This window comes from Patagioenas fasciata, chromosome 1, assembly GCF_037038585.1.
Source record: "Patagioenas fasciata isolate bPatFas1 chromosome 1, bPatFas1.hap1, whole genome shotgun sequence".
NCBI lineage: Eukaryota > Metazoa > Chordata > Aves > Columbiformes > Columbidae > Patagioenas > Patagioenas fasciata.
In genome coordinates this window covers 1,037,385-1,052,112 of record NC_092520.1, presented here as the reverse complement: position 1 = coordinate 1,052,112, position 14,728 = coordinate 1,037,385, and the positions used below count along the sequence as shown (strand labels likewise).

General features: G+C 48.3%; 1 protein-coding gene and 1 pseudogene across 1 annotated transcript in view; one reads left to right on the top strand and one right to left on the bottom strand.

Moving 5' to 3' along the window:
- Positions 1–11,820, top strand: part of LOC136099791 (uncharacterized) — a 31,203-nt pseudogene extending 19,383 nt beyond the window's left edge.
- Positions 1–14,728, bottom strand: part of LOC136111191 (uncharacterized) — a 73,258-nt gene that overhangs the window by 44,746 nt on the left and 13,784 nt on the right. The gene's annotated exons all lie outside the window — the stretch shown is intronic.

Below are 14,728 nucleotides of genomic sequence, written 5' to 3'. Positions count from 1 at the left end.
AGCTAAATTTGCTAAAATCCCTCACTGTATGTTGTTAAGTTCTGCTCATATTCAAGAACCTTGCGCCTAATTGAGGAAAGCAAAGCAGCTACAGAACATCAACGTTCACAGAAGGCTGAAAGGCTCAGAGGTCCCTGCAACACGGCAGGATGGCAAAAGGCGGAACTGATGACACTGCCAAACAGAACTCCCCGAAACGGAGCAGAACCAGAATGGGTCTCCGTCCCTGTCTGTCCCAGCTCTGCCCCAGCTCCATCCTGACTCTGTCACCAGCCGTCAGATCGCGAGTCTTCAGATACGAAGCATGATGCTGATGGCATGGAAGATCCTTATTGATCGGTCTGGATGTCCACTGTATGGGAATATAGCAGAAGAATGGGGAACCTCACATAGGCCTGTGAGAACCTCTTGACAACTTATCACTATGGCTGAGATTCCTGCTTTGTTGTGAGAAAGAGAGGGAGGCTGCACCTGCCTGGAACCTTGAAATACAGGCGAGCTCGGCAGGCCCAGGGATCTTCTCCCAGGGCTGAACTGAGCAGCGCCTGCGTCCCCGCTTGTGTTACCTCTGCGGGGGAGCTCAGGTGCTACTTCGGAGATCCCCCGGTCGAGAGGGAACTAAAAGAAAACTTGCTCTTTGCGAATGCATTTGTGGCCTCTGGCTCTTCCTGCGACGTGCCTGCACTTGTGCACACACCATCAGAGCTTCTTGATGGATAACGCAACGATACGTTATCAGAGGTGTGTCACAGTTCCTTTTTTGCATTTTCTCCTTCATTAGTCCAACCAAGGCTGTTATTTCTCCACACATTGCAGGTCTGGCATCAGTCATTCCCAGCAGTTATTCCAGGGTAATTTATGATTACTTGTGGTCTTCTCCACCACACCAACTATGTCCTTCCCCGTTGTCTTCCTGTGAATGGCCATTACATCCAGGAGCTCCCCGGTGACAGACAAGTCTGCCTTGACAGCTCTTATACAAACGGATAGATGCGCTGTGTCTGCGTTGTCTGTGCTTTCATCATCGACGAATGAAAAAGCCAGATCACTGCACGCCTCTTCGGCCAGCTGTGTCGTCAGACTTCCTGCCTGTTCCTTAGCACGCTTTGCCATGGTGTTTCTTGACAAACTGACACTTGCAAAAGTGTGTATTTGATCGGGGCACTCCTGCTCACACACCTTTAGCGTGCACTGCTTCAAAAACGCACCCTCTGGAAAGCACTTGGGAGCTCGAGCAGTTTCTTCGGCCACAATCCCGCTAGCTTTCACTGCCACAGCATTTTTGGCCACAGCTCTGGTCATCATGTTCTGCTGTGATTGCAGTCTGCCTTGCAATTCTTGCACCAGTTGTTGTTGTTGTTGTCAAAGGCTAAATTTAGCATAGTTAGTTCCGTGTTAGGTCTCAAAATGCTGACGTGCATTGGACTCCTTTATCACCAACCCTGTCTCATAACACAAAAGACATTCTGTTTTTTCCCCTTGAAACACAAACACACATTTGCTTTCCCATCTATCATTAACCTGCCTTCCTTCGGCATCGATCTTTCTGTTACTGGACATTTTGGGATTCAGATTGTTCTACCAAAGATGGTATGGTGCGCCACCAAAGCAAAAGACCAAGATCTCCTTTAGGACCAGGTTAAATAATACTCAGGCCCTCTCACACAGGCTCAGCTTTCCTTCAAACCTCCTTCCCCATGCGGGAGAGATGGCCGTATCCATGGAAGACAATGTAGAATTCAGGAGTGGGACTCTGGCTGCTGGTTAAAAAAAAAAAAAAGTATCTTTTTACAGGTACTTTTTAAAAATAAGATGTAATTGCAAAAGTTCATTGATCCATCTAATTTATTTAAAAATTAAATGTTTGCCCAGTTGAGAGAACGGCCTTCCCACTACTGCTCCCCCACTACCCCACATGATTCTTGTCTGTCTTTTCTTTCAATGCCCCAAGGCAGTTACTCGTGTCCCCCATCAGTCTCACCTCTTATTCTTCTTACACTCTCCTGTAGCTGCAGGCACAGCTCCCGCCGTTCTGCTCCTGCAGCACAAAGCGTGTCACACGCTGCCCAGGACACGCTGCTCACGTTGGCAGGAGCCTGGGGACGAGGAGCTCGGCACTGCCACCGGGTGGAAAAAAGTGCCAGACCAGATTGTCCTGGTTTGGTAAAAAAAAAGGCCAGTTTCTCTTTCAGTGAATTTTCCTTTCAGCTCAGTTCTTCTAAGTAACTGCAGTTTCTTAAGTTGACTGCATGTTTTTTCAGGCACAGTTTGCTCCGGAGCCGATAACGGTAGCAATGGTATGCAGAATCTCTTTAGAGTGATTGCTATGGCAGGCAAGTTTACTGGTGAATTTTGCATGTCCCATAAGTGAGAGGGGCGTATTTGCAAGGAGGGGCAGACAGAACAGGTGACCAACACTGACCAACTAAGTATTCCATCCCATACACATCATACACTGTATAAAAGTGGGAGATCACGAGGGTCTCGATCTCTTCGACCATGGCCGGAATCTGAAGAGGACCCTGCCTGTCGTACCTGCGATCCAAGGCCCGGATCCAGACGCTGCATCCCTGAATCCAGTTCCGGTTTGCTGCAGAGTCCAGCCCAGGACATCTGGGTGCTGCCCTGCAGCTGCTGGAGCAACGCCAGCTCCGCCGGGCAACGCTGCCCTACCCGGGAATTCAAAGATTGGGTTTGTATATTTTGTGTGACCCCTTGGGGGTCCATTCATCTTTTTCCCACTTTTGGCCAGTGTCACTTCTTAGAGCAGTATCAAACTTACCAATGGATCTCTTATTTCGTGTTAGATCATCACAGAGCTGAACACTCAGATCGTTATCATTAGCTCCAGGGAGCAGGAAAATCATGGGACAGATTACTCTGACATAACGTTCCCCAGTCCACGTTGCTGCTAAGGAATTGTATGCATATTGACCACAAATCAGTTAATGACCTTTTAAGGCTCAGGTACCGTTCTCAAACAGACCTGTGGGGATTAACAGGTTCTGCAGGTAAGTTGAGTTGGCCCCTCCTAATGGAGTGTGTGGCAATTAGAAACTACGCACACCGGGATGCAGACAGAGATGCACGCACAGACAGAGATCTTCTTTGGGAAGGAGTGCTGAGCCAAGCAGAGCAGCGAGCTAAGCTAGGCTGAGAGTTTCTTTATTAGTCAGTGACAATTTATAGGATTTATAGATACGGACTTGGAATAAGATGTTACATAAGCTGTTTTTCCAATAATTGTTATTAAAAACACACAACACTGATGTTATGTTTGTTTCAGTTATGTTTCCACTCATTCACAGACCAGGCCCAAGGACATTCACGCATCATACATATGGGGACAGTTTTCCAACCTGAGCTATCATTCTCACTGGCCTGGGCTATCACTTCTTACACTCATAAAAACCATACTTCTGTATCATCTGTCCAAGGCCCTTTAGCTGGAACTGCTGTTCCCGCATCTCCCCCTTTTTTGTTTTTGAACATCCGGTTCACAGCAAGCGCAGCAAGGACCCTGGCTGAATTCTTCTTTTCATTCTGTATCATTCTCCAGGTGATTCAGAGGACTACAAGAAAAAACATCACACAAGCATATCCAAGTCCCACAGTAACCCATATGTGCAGATTGAGGACTGAAAACCAAGTTTTTGGGTTTAATCACTTTATGCTAGCAAATGATGTTAGCCATTATGTCTTGCAGTGCTAATTCTTACAAATTATGCAATTGTTTTGCAGGGCACTGGCTAAATCCTAAACCAGGCCTTGCACATTAGCTGAGACTGCTCTTTGGAGTTGCTGTTTTACTTGATTTCTCTCATGAACACTATAATTCAATTTCAACGGTATGACACATATTTAGCACTCTGATAACATAAAAATACTGGTTCAGGTATCAGTTAGGGAGATTATTAGAATACAATAATACAAGAATAATGAGGATCCGCAACATGCTGTAGTCACTCAATAGAAACAAAACTAGAGGCCTCTCACGTCAGCATACTCACAAGAAATAATCACTCACCTGGGTTAGGCGAAGACTCATCCAGTAAATAATCACTCACTAAATGAGGAGGTGAGGCGCTCTCAGTCCCAGGAGGTCCCAGACAGCATTCCTGTCTAAGGAAAGGGCTCCAGTTTACAGCCCCTGAGAAGACTGCTCAAAGGGTGTCTTCAGCGGGAACCCCATTTTATAGTCTGGCCAGAGATGGCTGTGGGCATTACAACATAGTCCAGAAGCTTTGCAGCTTCTCTGGGCACCTCCTTTGTTGAGGACCCTGTCAGTTGATCGAGGGTCCCACCCCTCCTGCCCCATCAGTTGGTAGAGGTGAAGTCACCCTGCCCCGAGGCAGGTGAGGATGTGACTGACAGCACCTTGGTACCATCCTAGGTGTGTACTGGGGACAGGAACAGCGGAGCACAAAAGGTGCTGAAGAGCCATCAATGTCCTCATTGAAGGCTCCAGATCTCGGGGGAATGTGCAACTGCCTCACAATCCACCCTGTGACCACAGTCATCTGGCAAACTACTTTGGAGTGGTGGTGCAGTCACCTCTTGCCTCCAAAGTCAAAAGGGGGCGTTCTGTTGGTGAGTTTGAGTGGCCACTGTGGATCATCATACCTTATGGGTCATTTTCCTGTTATACGTTATCATTACAAAACAGCCTACAATGGAATAGAATAATGCAAATTACAACAATTACAGTTATTAAAAAACATTGGAGAAGACTGGTTAGTCATCCTGATATGGAAAACAAATGTACTGAAAGTTTTTCACCAGTTAGTCCCCAGTCCAAATAACATAAATCTGTATCATTCTGATATACTAGTGCCTCTTCCTTTGGTCTCTTCTGTTTCTTTGTTGCCCTCTACTACAGGGACAGACGCTGTGTCTCTGGCATTAGGTCTCGTGTCGTGTTTGTTCAACTCATACTCAGGTTTAACACATTTTGCAGGGAGCCACTTCAGTCCTATTGGAACAACAACACACACATATCCCCTTCCCCAGGTGATTAACTCTACAGGCCCTTGCTATGACTGTTGTGTAGGGGATCCCGATACAAAACCTTTGGTCTCTGAGACAGTGAATCTGGAACAGGGAAGTGTTTTTCCACTGCTGTGAGAGAGGAGGGAGGCACAGTGCAATTCAAAAAATTTAAAGTATATGTTGCAGTGTCTAATTGTTCTTCAGGCGTCATATTCCCCCTTTTTTGTTTTAATAACATCTGTTTCAGTGTGGAATGTGCTCATTCAATGACAACCTGTCCAGTGGGAAAATGTGGAATACCTGTGACATGCGAAACACCCCACTGCTGTAAAAAATATTGTGTGGATCTGGCAGTGTATCCAGCAAGCAGATCTGCACCATCCAGGCAGCTTCTTGTGGGACATGCAACTGAACAGAATTCTCAGAAAATGTTACTTGAGCTTACCATTTACTTAACAAATCTTGACCCAAGAGAGGTATAGGGCTTTCTGGCAAATACAAGAATTCATCTGTTAAAACTTTGTTACAAATTGAGCATTCCATTGGTTTCAAAAAATGGTCTTTCTTTCTTTTCCACGATCTCAAAAACTATCACGGTGAATTTACTAGAAAGTCTTTTACAACTGGTTACCAGAGAATAAGTCTATTAATTTTTTGTTTGTTTGTTTAATTTCCCATTTTCATTAGAACTATGAATCTGCTAGGGACGCCTTTAAATTTCACCCTCAGACTGCTCCGCTCAGTATTACAACATCGCTGCAGTTTATTTCCCATACCTCCAACTAGCACATAAATTCAATGAGAATCAGAGTTAAACTACTTAAATTCTTTTGTGGTTTCAAAATTATTAGATAACAATAAGAGCAATTACTCTAATGTGTAAGGATGCATCCAAAGGGGGAGCAAGGTGGTATTTTGGTAGGGCTGGAGGCCATGGGGACCAAGGGGACATAGTGGGCACTGGGGTCCCAGCAGGTGCCCACAGCCCAAACTGGGCCACTGTGACACCAGCACCGCTGCCTTGCCTGCACACGAATAGGGGTGGGGTCGCCCTTGGCCACATGTCACTCACTCTGAGACGGCCACCGCCTCACAGAGGTGGGTGTGAAGGGCCGAGATGGGGTCCGAGCCCTTGGCACCCACATAACCGGGGTAGCTGCTCCTGCAGCAAGTGCAGAGTCAAGTGGCAGGTGTCCCGGGGCACCGTCGAGGGCGGCACTTTGGCTACAGGTGCTGCTCAGGCCATGCAACAGGATTGACTCTGCTTTGGGGCTCCCCAGTCCAGGGGTCACAAGCAAAACTTGGGCCTGGCCTGAGTTCACACATCGCATCCACTCGGATGTGGCGGGTGGCCGGGGCACAGTGCAGGACCTCAGGACAGCACCTAAATGTTGCAGGTGGCCCAACATCTTTCTCCTGAACACCTTAGTGCTTTGGCGATGTGCTGCGTCCAGAAGAAAAAGCAGTGGGACCACAAGCTGGAGAGCCCCAGCGGAAATGGACTTTTTTCAATGGCAATAAACTACCTTTCAGAGTCAGTGGGGGCCTGTCCTTGGTGGGGTAGGAGACTGCAAGTGGCTGTGGGGCAGCTTTGTAGGTGCCAGAAAGGGGCACTTGTGAGGAAAGAGAGCAGGAGAGCCTCCCTCCTGGGCAGCCCCAGCCCTGGCCTGTGGCTTCACGGTTGATTTTGGGGACTTCCCTGATGGAAGAGTGGGGAGGGAAAGCTTTGGATCTCCAGAGGTCCCTGCCAACCCCAACCATTCTGTGATTCTGTGTGAGCATTTGTGGCTCAGCTCTCTGAACCTTGCCAACATCTCTGCTCAGCTGAGAGTCTTGTGCCAGCCACATCGTGGTCCGAAAGGCTGGCTCTCTCCTCTGGGCAGACCCTGGGGTGGTGGCCACTCACTGACATGGGACAGAGCCCCCAGGAAGCTCCCCCAGTGTTGGAGAATGGCTTGGAAATGGGGGACATGGGTCTGCGGAGCGGTTGTGCGAGCAGAGCCTGTTCTGAAGGCCTTAGCGTAAGTAGCAAGACTGGGCTGCAGTGGGAACCGCTGACTGTTTCAGTGAAATCAGCAAGGTCACTGAGACCTTGGCAGAGTCTCACAAGCAGCTTTCAACAGCACAAGAATATAGAATAAGCACAGCAAGCAGCTGCAAGTGGGAGGACCATGCAAAAGTACTGTTAGAGCTTAAGCCAATTAGTAGGTGACAGGTATGCATAATTATTGTGAACTGTATAAATATATATATATATAAATATATAAAGGGTGAGTGCCACGAGGATGGAGCCAGGCTCTTCTCAGTGGCAAACAATGATAGGACAAGGGGTAACGGGATCAAGCTGGAACACAAGAGGTTCCACTTAAATTTGAGAAAGAACTTCTTCTCAGTGAGGGTGGCAGAGCCTGGCCCAGGCTGCCCAGGGAGGTTGTGGAGTCTCCTTCCCTGGAGACATTCAAAGCCCGCCTGGACATGTTCCTGTGTGATCTTTCCTAGGCATTCCTGCTCCAGCAGGGGGATTGGACTGGATGAGCTTTTGAGGTCCCTTCCAATCCCAAGCATACTGTGATACTGTGATACTGTGATACTGTGATATGCTATTCGGGCTAATAAATTGAACTATGCTTTATCACTCATATTGAGTCGACCTGCGTGTTCCTCCGCCGCTCAAAAGTGGCGCCCGAATGGGGAGCTGAAGATTCCACTCAGAGCGGCAGATGCAGAAAAGCACCGGCTATCAGTGAATCGGGGGACAAAGATCGACTGAACGCTGTTCGACACGACGTGTCGTTCCGAAAGCCTGGACCGTCCGAGAGGGGTCCGCCGTCTGCGGGGGTTATTGGAAAGGCTGCAACGCAGAAAAGGACCAGTTAGCAGCGAACCGGGGGGTGAAAGCCTGGACCATCCAAGAGGGGTCCGTTGTCTGCGGGGGTTATTGGAAAGGCTGCCACGAGGTTAACGAAGATAATAAGGATTACAAGGATTACAAAGATAACAAGGATAACGGGAAAGGTTGAAGCGCCAGCCGGCGACATGGATTTTGAGGTAGCCCTAAATTTATTTCAGCGCTTTTTAGAAAAGCGCGGTGTAGATTGTATCAAGAAGCTATCGGGGTTAGTTACGTTAGGAAGAGTGAAGTTATGGAGCGAAATGTGTTTTCTGAAGAACAGGCCGTGGTTGGGCTCCTCCTGCGTATTCTCTCTGTGGGGGGACTTGAATGGGAAGAAAGTAACATTCGTAGACTGTTAATTTGGGAGAAACCGAGAAGGCTTTTAAACGTTAACTTTGGGATGATAAAGGGCAGAAATTATGGAATAAGGCCAGCAATGGAGATGATAAAGAAGCTAAATCATTAGTAACTACATGGAAGCTTATAAAAGACTTTAAGGCTGAACGGTCTGCCGCTGCTGCTGGAGTTTTTGTAGTGTTGCGGCCTGATAAGAATCCTGAAAGTCGCTGTGAAGTCTACACGGTTCTTGTCTTTGATACCCTCCCTACTCCATCCCCTGCTGTGCTTTCGGCACCCCCGATAGCTCAGCAGTCCGGGGCGGGGGGAGGAAAAATGCTGAGCGAGTGGGCTCCTGTACCATGGCCCAACCCTGGTGAGAACAGCAAGTCCAGAGGATTGGAGTCAAACTTGCCCAAGGAACCTGTGAAAGCTGAGAACGCTAAGGTCGTAAACAAGTGTACTATCAGTCCTTTTACCAATTTGTATCTGCCTTTAACATTTTTTAACCCCCCAACTTCCACAAGAGAGTAGAAGGAGTCGCCGGATAAGAACTGAGCAAAAGAACTGTGTGACAGATCAGATCAGCTATTAGCGAGTGAATCCAACAGTCAGCAGCATCAAGCTATGAGAGAGGTGCCTGAAACCAACAGGGCGGCCAAATCGTTTGCAACTATTAATCAGGGTCCCAATGAGAATCACGTGCAATTTATTGACCATCTTCAAGAGACCATCAATAAGCAGGTTGAAAACTTAGAAGTTAAGGAAGCACTGGGGTTGAAATTAGCAGTAGAGAATGCTAATGTTTGCTATCAACGTGTTATCTGCGGGTTTTACAGTACATATTACGTGCTTCTGTGTATTGTCTCTCTGAAAATCAAGCAGCTTGTCAGGAATGTCAGTTCATTGTGTTAGTGGTTGTTTTTAAGTGCGCCATAAAACCTTCTGCCCGCTCACGCTGCAAGCAACCCTGTGCTTCCCCCCCTCCCTCCCTCTTCTCAAGGTTTTTACTTGCAAGATGGGGTCAGGAATGACTGTTTTCAGTTGTGTTCCTAAAAAATCGGTATTGGGAGGTGTTTTAAAACATAGGAAAGCACTCGGACAAGAAATCATTAGATCATTTCAGACAGTTTTACAGGCGGAGCGATTTGAACTTCAACAAGCTGGGGGAGAATTGACTGATAACACACAGGTCAGAAAACTTGTTAAAGTCTGCAAGATGCTTTCCTTATTAACCTGTTTTCTTTGTGGGTGTCTGTTTGAGCATGTTGCAATTTTGGTAGGTCTTTGTTATATGGTACGATAAGTTCACAGTCTGTTAAATCATGAGAATCCGTTGACTCAAAAAGTGCATTTTGTGATATTACAGAAGGTCATGAGTAATTTAGCTCTATACTGCGTGAATGTGATGGTAAACTTTTTGTGTGTAGTAGTAAAAGCCTTGCCCGGTCCAGCTTGCTGCGGCGTCGGGGGGCGGGTGCCGGTTGGGCTCCAGCGCACACTGAGCTGTTTCGTCAGGGGGACCCGGCGGTGCCTCTGCCTGGCTGAGCAGTGAGCAGTTCAAAGGTGCAATGCAAAAATTGTGAGATTGTCTTAAATTAGTGTAACTCTGATCTATCTGCATAATTGAACTTGGTATTTGGTTTTCATATCTGAGCTCAGTATTTTAATTTGCGTATTTCTATTTGGTACCAAAAGAATTTTGTTTTGGGAGATATTTACAAAATGGGAACCGGTTCCACTGCTAAAATTCCTCCTTGCTCCCCCTTAGGATGCATCCTGGCGCGTTAGAGTAATTGCTTATCTTGTTAGCTAGTAATTTTGAGACCAGAAAATAATTGTTAAATCTGCTTTATCACTCAAAAAAAAAAGGAGAGAGATGGGATGGAATAGCACATTTGAGGTGGAAGTGACTTAAAATGCTCATCTTGTCCCACTGCGTGACCACTTCAGGGCTGACCACAAGCTGCAGCGTGTTGTTACGGGCGTTGTCCAAATGTCTCTCAAAAAGGGAGAGGCTTGGGGCATCGACTGCCTGTCCAGGCAGCCTGTTCCAGGGTTTGACCACCCCCTCAGTACAGAAATGCTTCCTCACACCCAGTCTAAACCTCCATGGCGCAGCTCTGAGCTGTTCCCAGGTGTCCTGTGTGCAGCAGAGTGGCCGAGGTGACGGGGGCGAGGCGAGAGGAGGCTGTAGGGGCAGGGATGTGGGGGCTGAAGCCGCAGCCTGGCAGGGGCAGGAGAGAGGAGCGGGGTGGGGGGGATGCTGGGGCTGTGGGTGCGGGGCCGGTGCTGCTGTCCCGGCAGTGCGGGAGAGGGGGCTTCTCTCTGTGCCCCGGACAGGCTGGGCCAGCGACAAACCAGAGATCATCTGCAAGATGGAGCGAGAAGAGACACCGTGCGTGCCTGAGCCCCCTTGGGAACGGCAGAGGCACCAGAGCCCTGTGCCAGGTGGGTACTGGGGCGTCTGCAGGGGACCGGATGGGAGGTCCAGAAGCATTGTCCCTTGCCTCATGTGCTCGCTGTGCCAGGATGGGTGGGGGGCTTGTGGGGTGCCCATGCTGCTCCCCATGGGAGGTGTCCAACACGCCCTTCCTGTCCCTGGCAGTGACCCCCATCTCTCCTCCCCAGTAGTTGTCAGCGCCGGGACACAGAGGGAGGCTGAGGAGGTCCATGAGGAGCTGGTGGCACCCACCACCCTTCTCCCAGTGGTGCCCAATCTGGGTGGGAGGCAGCAGGGGGACTCAGTCCATGGTTGGTTGGGCAGGAGCCAGAGGGGCCCGTTGGGGCACCCCCGCCTCCACTCCCTCCCAGACTGCCAGCTGCTGGAGAAGAGCCCCCTCACGTGTGACAAGAGCTTCAGGAGCCAGAAGGTGGTTGATGATCGTGTGTCGAGACATATGGGCAATCAGCCCTTCAGCTGCACCGACTGTGACAAGAGCTTCAAACGCAAGAATGCCTTGCTGAAGCACCGGTGTACACACAGTGGTGAGAAGCCCTACGCCTGCAGCCAGTGCGGTCTGTGCTTCAGGGAGAAAAACAACCTGCTGATGCACCAGCATGTCCACACCGGGGAGAAGCCCTTCGCCTGCACCGACTGTGGCAAGAGCTTCAGCCGTAAGAATCGCCTGGTGTGCCACCGGCGTGTGCCCACCAGGGAGAAACCCTTTGGCTGCAGCCACTGCGGCAAGAGCTTCAGGGAGAAGAGCCACCTGGTAACCCACCAGCGCCTCCACACTGGGGAGCGTCCATACACCTGCACCTGCTGCCCCAAGGCCTTCAGGGACAAGAGGACCCTCGCCATCCATGAGCACATCCACACTGGCGAGAAGCCCTACAAGTGCGACAAGTGCGGCAAGACCTACAGGCAGAAGCATCACCTGAAGACCCACCAGCGGGTGCATCGGGGTCCATGGGAGGTGCAGGTGGGCGATCGGTGAGAAAGAGCGGATCTGTCCCTGGTTAGGGGGCCAGCAGAGGCCAAGCCCTTCCAGTGCGGTGTCTGCGAGAAGCGGTTTTGGAAGGAGAGGCTCATGCTGGCTCACCAGCGCACCCACGGCACCCCCAGCCTGCAGCCGCCTCCGCAGCCCGGCACCCCCTGAATCTGCTGCTGAGGGGCCCGTGGGGCGCTGGGGGCTGCTGTGGGGGTGGCTGTGAGAGGATGTCCTGGTTTTGTTTGGGACAGAGATAATTTTCTTCTTAGTAGCTGGTTTAATTCTGTGGTTTGGATTGAGGATGAGAAGAATGTTGCTAATACATGGATGTTTTGGTTGTTGCTGAGCAGTCAAGGACTTTTCATCTTCTGGTGCCCTGGCAGCTGGGAGGGGGCACAGCTGGGACAGCTGAAACAAAGTGGCCAAAGGGCTGTTCCTTACCATCTGATGTCATGGACAGTACAGAAACTGGGGGCAGTGGGCCTGGATACCATGCGGCTCAGGGACGGGCTGTTCATCGATCAGGGGATGGTGAGCTGTTGTGTTGTGCATTGCTTGGTTTGTATATTCTTACATCATCATCTTTGTCATTACTCCTTTCCTCTTCTATTAAACTGTCTTTATCTCAACTCACAAGTTTTACACAGATCACTGGATGAGTCCAGTTTAAATTTTGTATCAGTCATTTAGCTTCAAGTAATACATTTTAAGTAGAATGAAGCAATTAGATGTGTGATTTTTAGTGAACTGCCTGCTTCACGTTACCTAGTAGCTAAATTTGCTGACATCTTAAACTGTGTGTTCTGAAGTTCCACTCGTATTAACCAAACTTGTGTGTACTTGAGCAAAACGAAGAAGCTACAAACCATCAACACAACCATCATGATACGGCCTGTTTTGCACATTACAGAATGAAACAGGACCCAGTTGAGGCAAATAACGGCTTCAAGGCCAGTACCAAGTGGCTACGGACTATCAACAACATCTGCAGTAAAACAAGTTAAAGGCCTGTCTGAAGACAGAGAAAAGATCCAATGTGAAGAAAACCCTAGAGAGGAATATTTTTATTGGACTGGATCATTGTGTTGAGGAACAGGCTGGGACCCAACCAGGAACCCAGAAAACTCTCCGAGCGCAGTGACCGGTCAGAAAGCCGACAGCGCTGGGTGCATCGGGGATTTGTCTCCTTAACATATCACCAAGGATCAGAAATGCACCTTTTCTATACATTACAACAGCGAATATTCACACCATTTCTGAGAAGCCCTGCCTGACCCCAAGAAATCCAACGCATATGCTAAGCTATTGCAAAATTATAGTCGTGCACAGGGTGCATATGTACTGCTGGTACCGAGAAATACAGCCCTGCTTTAACAACATTGTTCAAGCCTTTGGTATCAATTCCCTCCGTTGGAAGCACTCAGATCTTTTCTTTCTGCTGCTGTTTATCTGTCTGAAGAGTTTTCTTTACACAACCTATGCAGAGTCCCATCATAATTATCATCATGCCTACAAGGATAATTCCTTCTAGCGATGTGGCCAGTCATTCTTTTAGAGACCATCCACCCAAACCTTGAAGGATCTCCTTGAGCCAATTCCTTTCTGCTGTGTCTCTAATTCCTTTGCTACCTTCTGCCACCTTTCTCATCTCGTCTCATTGTTCTTGGGGATCAGCAGTGATGTTTGGGATGTGGATACAGCAGTGCTCTTCTTCTAATCTGACATGCCTCTTGTTCCTTAACTCATAGAAAGTCTAATGCCAGCCTATTTTGTAAAGTCAATTTAGCATTAGCTTGGACCTTTTTATTAATAATCTGAAATCCTTTTTGAGTGGCTCTGGACAAGGCCTCCACTTGCCAAGTTAGATTTTTTATTAACATTGGATTTTCCAAAGCCATTATTTGCGGTAAAAGCAAACTTTGACATTCCCAACTCAGCTGTACTGTGGTTGATGGCCACGACCATGTATCCGGGTCACTTTCTGTATCAGTACTTCAGTACCCACATTAATTTGGCAGCTTCTCTTCAATTGAGAGCGCTGGGGAACACTGGGGATCATCCACTGTAAGTGTTCCAACGAGCGGTTGCTCTTGCGTTGCTTATATTCACACAATTACTGCATATTCATTGGAATTTGGGGGAATTTTTAACACGCAGTACATCCATACTAAGAAATAATTGCATAATCATTGGCAAAGTTGATTATTTCATGGTCTTTGGTGCCATCTAGTCTCCTACAGGTGCTGCAGTCTCTTTCTGGGGGGGTCTTCTGGGTGTCCTTTCATGTGTGCGCTGGTTGACCTCTCCACGTTGGCAGCTCTTCGCACAAGCGCAATCAGTGCTCACATAATTATTAGTTAAATATAAATGCTTTCTAAGTACCTGCCAAATGGGGAGACAATTTTCTACGTGTAGATCCTCCTGCATTACAAGCTAGAGACAAAAGATTAAGTAATATATCGTTTAGAAGCAGAGTACTTAGGTTATGTTTGACTAGAAACTCATAGGTGTACTTTAAGTAAGAAACTGAACAATTGTAACTAACATCATCAAATATTTCTTAGGTGTCCGGTCCCCAGCACCTCTTTTACGTGTTAAATCATGCAGGGGATGAGCTATGATACAGAAATCTGGAATGCCCTTCCTCCAGAACACCAGTAGGCCTGGGGCACGTTGCAGCTCCTTTTTGTTGTCTGGTGTCTTTATCCATTCTAAAGAGGTCATGGCTTCGGGGGAAATGCACACTGCCTCTCCTCTCCACCATACACCTGAAAACTTTACCTCAGGATGGAGGAGCTGTACCTTTTCTGCAGGAATCTGAAATTCCACATCTTCCAGGTGGGTGGTTATTTTCATTTGGGTTTGGGTTCTGCTTTGGCATCAGATCTGCCCACCAATGTATCATTGGTGTATTGGTGCAGTTTGACTCCCTCCTTGGAGGTGATTTCTCCTAAAGCCTGGGCCAGACTGAGATGTGCCAAGGGAGGTGTGCGCCTATACCCTTGGGGAAGGCACGTGAAGGTATATTAAATACTATGCCACATGCATGCGATTATTTTTCAATCGCTTTCCTGTA